The sequence below is a fragment of the Podarcis muralis genome, chromosome 2 (genome assembly GCF_964188315.1).
Source record: "Podarcis muralis chromosome 2, rPodMur119.hap1.1, whole genome shotgun sequence".
In the NCBI taxonomy this organism is placed as follows: Eukaryota; Metazoa; Chordata; class Lepidosauria; order Squamata; family Lacertidae; genus Podarcis; species Podarcis muralis.
The window spans coordinates 33,931,744-33,939,922 of record NC_135656.1 but is presented as its reverse complement, the minus strand read 5'-3'; positions in this window follow the sequence as shown (position 1 = coordinate 33,939,922).

Below are 8,179 nucleotides of genomic sequence, written 5' to 3'. Positions count from 1 at the left end.
CTGTAAGCCAATCAGGTTGTGGATTCACTTCTATCTGAAGCATGATTGGGTAGTTCCTGCCAACCAATCATACTGCTGCATTGTTCTAGGACCAATCAGACTGCTGCATTCTGAATCCTATTGTTCTAGGACCAATCAGACTGCTGCCTTTTGGATCCTATTGTTCTAGGACCAATCAGACTGCTGCAGTTTGGATCCTATTCAACTCAGTACATAACAGTTACCTCTGCAAATGATGACAGCCCATAAGCCGGGGCAACACAACCACCTTGGGTGGTAGACTTCTTAACAAGAATGATGTTGGGGGGGGGGGAGCCTATATTAAAGGCTGCTGCTGTGGAAATTATTATGCAATGGGGGAGAGGAGGTAGGAAGAAAATGAATTCTTATATTACCTCCCCCCCAAAAAAAATTTCCTGTGATGGAGAACTTGCGTTCTTGAGATAAAACTGGTAATGCAATTTTACATCTGTGCCTTGCCTAATTTCTTTTCTTTTGAAAGAATGTGGAGCATCACCAGGGGTGTAGGAAGGAGGGGGCGGGTCACCCCGGGTGCCACTCTGGGAGGGGTGACAAGATGGCCCCTGCCTCCCCCCAGCTGTAGAGCGGCCGAGGGCGCATGCAGTCTGTATGGGCGCTGCTCATGCGGCATCCATCCGGGCTGCTACTCACGCATGCTGTCACACATGAGTGGCATCCCATATGGACTGCGCAAGTCCGTATGGGCTGCACTGCCCTGGGTGCCGGAGAGGGTTCTCCACCACTGAGCATCACCAGCAAGGTCGCAGGTAGCAGAGGCAGGAAGGGAAGATGACTGGGTGGGTGGAACATGGTATGAGCTATTGCAGAGACCCAGGTGTAGTCAGGATATTGAAATCGCTGATGCTGCTCCAACATTCCAAATTTAGTATTACTAAACTTTAAAGTGACATTTTTTCAATAAGACAGCCAACTAGGCTCTGTTACATATCCATGATTTGATGGATTTCATGGATTATTATAGCAAGAATATAAACCCCCCAACAACGTATCAAGCATGTAATACAATTCCTTAATGACTGATACATAGGCACAAGTCAGACATGATGCCAAGTCATGGTTAAGGAATCCTAACTACAACATTTCTATCATTCTGTGATATCTGAAATGGCAAACCATAGTTATAGCTATCACACCACTTCCGGAGCTCCTACACCATGGAGCACAAGAGTGGAATGTAAAAAGGTGAGTGCTGAAAGGATGGAATATAAGATAATACAAGAAGTCACTGATAATGGTTCACCTGTCTTATGTCTGGAAGCTCAGAGTTTTGCAACTATCGATTTACAATGTTTTCACTGTTGACCAGCAAATAAATCATGGCAAATTAAGCAGTATGCCACAAGAACAAGAAGTTTTAGAAGTAGAAGATAAACCTGAATGTTCTTGGAAGCCAGGGATACAGAACCTGCGGCCCTTCAGATTTTGCTGGGACTCCAGCTCCCATTATCCCTAATCAGCAAAGCCCAATGGTCAGGGATGGTGGGAGTCATACTCCAACAAATGTCTGAAAGGTCATTTGGTGGCCTTTTGTTAGCCTGATTTTTTAAAAATATGAGTATTCATCACAATATTTTCAAAACAATACATTTACTTCAACTTCTACTTAATAGCCACCAACTGAAAGTAAGGCATTATCATTTCAGAGTAGAAGCAAGCACTGAGTAGGGAATAATCCTGAACTGGCTGACAAGGGTGGATTTTGCTGGTCTAATTTCCCATCCATTCCTCTCTATTTGTTCATTAAAGGCTTGATTAATCATCATGATGAATTTCCTCCCTGGTTTACGAAGACCACAGTGCCCCCCAATCCAATGGCAGCAAAATTAAGGGGCAAGGGTGGGGGGAGAGGAGGATTAAACTGAGATTTATTTCGATACCATTTCAGATTGTGTGAAGAGGTTAATCCCAATGCCACATGCTGCTGGCATAATTACAGCTCAGTTCAGAAACAATCATGTTTGACAAGCTCTGATCTTGTTCAGAATAAAGCTTAGCTATACAGTTCATATACACAGTGGTTGCTATTGCAGTAAAATCATATTGACAGCATGCAGGTGAAGTTTTTAAGCAAAATTTGCTTGCTATTGAAAATAATGCCCCTCTCTATGGTATCACCACACAGAGATTAGCAGTGCGATCCTATCCATGTCCACTCATAATCCCATTCAAACCAGTGGAGTTTAACCACAGATAAGTATGCATCAGATTGCATACTTAGCCAACATCTGCAGGTTGAATGGGGATCCAAGGAACTTGCTCATATAATTAATTTGCTATCATTAAGGAGTTTACAAAATTGGGTACAGAGCGGATAAAATGGGTGAAATAAATATTCTCTCATGCTATGAGAATGGGGCAGCCATTCAATGAAGCTGATTGGCAATAGGCTCACAGATGACAGGATAAAATGCTTCACACAATGCACATATATTAACTTGTGGAATTTACTACCACAAAATGTGATGGTAGCTGCTGGTTTGGAAGCCTTCTTGAACTGGATTAGGCACGTTTATGAAGGCTAAATCTACCAATGGCTATAAGCCATGGTTTTAACTATCACAGGACCCAGCATTCGAAACACATCGCTTAAAAAATCAGCTAGTCCCTCTCACTTCAGGAGAATTGTCTCAGGCCAGCAGGATATTCAGAAAGGATATCTTATTCAGTGCTTGCTTGGATATATGTCAGAAGAACTGCCATTGTGGAGGGTCAATATCATGCACCTATAAATGCAATGTTTATGAACCACTCTGATGACTAAAGTGATTTGGAGTCGGGGGGGGGGGGACTAGTATAGAAAGACTCTAAATGGATAATAAACCTTCAGCTTCTTATGCTGTTTAAATGACTACCAGACACGGAGAACAAACAGGAGAAGACTATGCTCTTGGTGCTTTGCTTGTAAGGCCCCAGAATATCCCAACTGGCTGTTTCACGAAACAAGAGGCTGGTCTAGACAGACATGGTTTAGATTTAAGAGCTGGAAAAGCTGCAGAGAAAGAGCAGCCAAAATTATTAGGGGGCAAGAGCAACACCCCAGACAAAAGGTTACAAACATTTGCATCTTTTTAGTTTACCAAACATAGGATCTAATCTAGGATAGTTTAGTTGGTAGAGAATGAGACTCTTAATCTCAGGGCTGTGGGTTTAAGCCCCACCTTGGGCAAAAAATAATAATCCTGCATTGTAGGGGGTTGGGCTAGATGACCCACATGGTCCCTTCCATCTCTGATTCTACTGAGTAAGGGAGGACATTACAAGAAGTTTCTAGAACAATGGTGTGGAGGAAGTGGGTAAGTTTTTCATTTGGAGCCAGTGTGGTGTAGTGGTTAAGAGCGGTAGATTTGTAATCTGGGGAACCGGGTTCGTGTCTCTGCTCCTCCACATGCAGCTGCTGGGGGACCATGGGCCAGTCACACTTCTCTGAGGTCTCTCAGCCCCACTCACCTCACAGAGTATTTGTTGTGGGGAAGGAAGGGAAAGGAGAATGTTAGCCGCTTTGAGACTCCTTCGGGTAGTGATAAAGCGGGATATCAAATCCAACTCTTCTTCTTCTTCCCTTTTATAATACAGTGGTACCTCGGGTTACATACGCTTCAGGTTACATACGCTTCAGGTTACATACGCTTCAGGTTACAGACTCCGCTAACCCAGAAATAGTACCTCGAGTTAAGAACTTTACCTCAGGGTGAGAACAGAAATCGTGCTCTGGCAGCACGGCAGCAACAGGAGGCCCCATTAGCTAAAGTGGTGCTTCAGGTTAAGAACAGTTTCAAGTTAAGAACAGACCTCCGGAAGGAATTAAGTTCTTAACCCAAGGTACCACTGTACCAAAACTTGGGGGTCATCCAACAAAAGCTGAATGATGGGAGATCAGGACAGACAAAGGACATACATCTTCATGCAGTGCATGGCCGAACTGCAGAATATGCTGTCACAAGATCTGGCAATAGCCACAAACAGGGATGGCTTTAAAAAGGGTTTGGCTTTTTCCCCCCCTTAAGTGGGAAAAGCTATCAATGGCTACTAGTCACAATGGCTCTGTATTATTACATCCCCTCCAAGTTCAGAGGCAGTAGATCTTGCTCATCCTCCTCAGGAAGCCACGACACGGTGCCATTTTGTGTTGCCCTTTATCCCAACTTCCTGGAAACTCTGTTTATTGCAATATGTTACTGAGGAAGTGCCATGAAGGATTCAATACTAGACAACTGTGTACAGTGATACCTCGGGTTAAGAACTTAATTTGTTCTGGAGGTCCGTTTTTAACCCGAAACTGTTCTTAACCTGAAGCACCACTTTATCTAATGGGGCCTCCTGCTGCTGCCGCGCCGCCGGAGCACGATTTCTCTTCTCATTCTGAAGCAAAGTTCTTAACCTGAGGTACTATTTCTGGGTTAGCGGAGTCTGTAACCTGAAGCGTCTGTAACCTGAAGTGCATGTAACCCAAGGTACCACTGTATCAGTTTAGTGAGAAATCAGAACACACTAGAAATTATAAAGAATAAAATTTTTGCATTATACTCAGTGTTGTAAAAACCCACATATTGTGGCATAACAAGTAGTGGATTGCAACAGCTTGTCTTGAAATAAACCTAGATCATGTTTTTATGCTCTTCTAGGCTATTTAATTAAGGGAGAACAGACAGAACTAGCAACATTTGTGCTGGGGCACATTTCCTATCATTCATGCTGAAATCTTGAATAATTGGCAATTCTGCAGATCAATGACTTCAAGAGAAGATGAAAGGGAAAATATGGTCTATTTTAGGCAGATAACTCTAGCCTTGTTTTTTCTTTCTGTGAGTGGCTTATCTAGCAGACCTTTTAGGAAGTATTTATTTATGGCTTCAAGGTCTTTAATAAAAATAGACTTCTAAAGGCATGGTTTGTCCTGGAAACAAAAAATCCTTCAACATGTAACTGATGACCAAAAAGAAGAAGAAAAAAAGAGGTAGCTGTGACTAAGGAAGCCAGATTTGGGGGCAGGACAACAGCTATGTCAACTTGAATATTTTTATTTTTTTTGTATTTGCATTTTATTTATTTGTTAACATTCTTATATTACATCGGTAAACATTGTAATATTACAGTACAGGACTTACTATAATTTCCAACATGTATACAAAAATTATATACAAATTTTATATACCTAGAAAGAAAATGAAACAAACAAAGAGAAAAAACTATTTTGCGCAGTTAACAAATACCCTGAGAGGCAGTTCAAAACAAAAATTTATGGAAAAGTGGGATAGATATAAAACATATGTTCAAAAATACAGTAAAGGTTCACTATCTATGCTATCATTTGATTGACGTTGGAGTGAGACTGAGTTGAGAAATAAGACTAAGAGCACTTATTAATATAGGAATGTATTAGATAAAATGTAAAGAAATATACAATAATAAGAGTATATTCATTTGTAAAAAAAGGAATATACAACGGGATAGACAAGAAGTCTAGTGTGTTGATATGTATATGATTTTGTCAACTTGAATATTGAGTGAGAATGCTACTACTTACTTGAAAGTAAATGGACTTCTTTCCAACTAAACATGCACGGAATCAGGCTGGATACCTCTTTGGAAACAACATGATTTACAGTGCAAACGTAACCCTATGTACACGAAGTCCTATTGTGTTCAACTGGGGGGCGAGGGCTTGGCCCTGTTGAACTGAGCTGGGAAGAAACTTTCAAAGTAATAAATAGTATTCTGCTTTCCAATGAGGCTCAGTATGAAAAAGGAATGTTCCTCTGATTTCTTAAGAGCCAGGAAACATCTTTGCAAACATTTCCACATAGCTCAGCATTAGGACTTAGGAGATCCACTGCTCTTGTCCTATCTTTGTTGTTGTTGTATTAATTTTTGTTTTTAATTCTTGTAGGTGGTTGGCTGTAGAATTACATGCATAACTACCAACAGGTTAGTGGCCCCTTCATTTGTTCTTCTCTGCTTTTGGGGGTGGGGGCAGGGTTGCTGTGCGGATGGTGACTGGAGTATATTAAGTTCTGTTTTGAACCAAGCTATAGTACTGTTCCAGAGACTGTGGAACAGCAATGCCTCAGATTAGCATCCATAAAGGGTTGTTGACCAGAAAAGATTCCAGCTGTATCTCGACCTTCAGTTTTATCATTAACATTTGACGTGCGGAGCTAGTGAGTCTATGGAAAAATCAGTGTGTCAGACAAGGATGGGGGAGACCCAGCTTCAAATCCCTCGCTTGGCCATGAAACTCATTGAATAACCTTGAACCAACCACCATCTCTCAGAATAAATAATCTCACAAGGATTTTATCAAGGTAAAATGAGGAATGGGAGAGAAACATGCATACATCCTGAAGGCGGAATGGTGGAACAAAAATGTAATGTTTCCTGTTTGACACTAAAAAGGTTATATAATGTTAAAGGTTTTATGAGACTGATTGTGATCGTACAGCATTTTGCACCCAATTCAGAAGGCACTATTTAGTTTATATTGTTGTTGTTGTTTAGTCGTTTAGTCGTGTCCTACTCTTCGTGACCCCATGGACCAGAGCACGCCAGGCACTCCTGTCTTCCACTGCCTCCCGCAGTTTGGTCAGACTCATGTTTGTAGTTTCGAGAACACTGTCCAACCATCTCGTCCTCTGTCATCGCCTTCTCCTTGTGCCCTCCATCTTTCCCAACATCAGGGTCTTTTCCAGGGAGTCTTCTCTTCTCATGAGATGGCCAAAGTATTGGAGCCTCAGCTTTACGATCTGTCCTTCCAGTGAGCACTCAGGGCTGATTTCCTTAAGAATGGATACGTTTGATCTTCTTCCAGTCCATGGGACTCTCAAGAGTCTCCTCCAGCACCATAATTCAAAAGCATCAATTCTTCGGCGATCAGCCTTCTTTATGGTCCAGCTCTCACTTCCATACATCACTACTGGGAAAACCATGGCTTTAACTTTAATTTAGTTTATATTACTAGACAAGTAACTCTTATGGCTTGGCATCCTCAGGTGTCACACCAAGGTCCTCTATCATTTACACCAGTGATCCAGTCTAAACATTTCTAATGCCTGGCGGCTCCCCTTAGCAGCACACTTATCTAGCTAATGTTAAGGTAGAAAGCAATGGAAGAGGAAAGAGGCTGTATTAATCATTAACTAGCCAGAGGGCCTTTTTGGTAGTGGTGCCCACCCCGTGGAACCCCCTCCCATCAGATGTCAAGGAGATAAGTAACTATACAACCTTTTGAAGACATCTGAAGGCAGCCCTGTACAGTGGTACCTCGGGTTACATACGCTTCAGGTTACAGACGCTTCAGGCTACAGACTCCGCTAACCCAGAAATAGTACCTCCGGTTAAGAACTTTGCTTCAGGATGAGAACAGGCGGCGCGGCAGCAGCGGGAGGCCCCATTAGCTAAAGTGGTACTTCAGGTTAAGAACGGACCTCTGGAACGAATTAAGTACTTAACCCGAGGTACCACTGTATAGGGAAGTTTATTTACGTTTGGTGTTATTACGTTTTTGTATATGCTGGAAGCCGTTCAGAGTGCTGGGGCAACCCAGTCAGTTGGGTGGGGAATAATAATAATAATAATAATAATAATAATAATAATAATAGTAATAATATCCACAACAACAATAATATAGAATGCCTACATGCAATTTGCACTTCTGTATTGTAGGGCTCCACATTTACGTTTCACATCTAGTGGTGTACGAGAAGGCAAATTATTTTGTTCCTAGCAAGTGAATTCATGCATGCTGTCTGCAAATTATATGGCTCAGTGTGCGATGAGGAAGATTTAGTATGGACCAGGGTGGATTAAAGCCCTATTACGAGGCAGGGCTGCTGCTGCACATGGACAGTCAATTGTCGACTCACTGTTGAACAGAATACAACTCGGGGCTGGGCAAGTGTGGTTATTCCCCATCATCGTAGCCATATGCGTTGCCAGGATTTTAGTTACGGAGGGGAAGAACCTCAGATTTGTATTGATTTTGATTTATTGGGGGGGGGCACCTGCCCCGCCCCCTTGGCTACGCCCATGATCGTAGCCACCTTTACTTATCAATGCTTCCTATGCAGCCCCCTCCTGCACACAGGGGGAAGAATCGATTCCCCTTTTTCGCGGAGGATGCACCATAGAGTTCCGCAGCTCA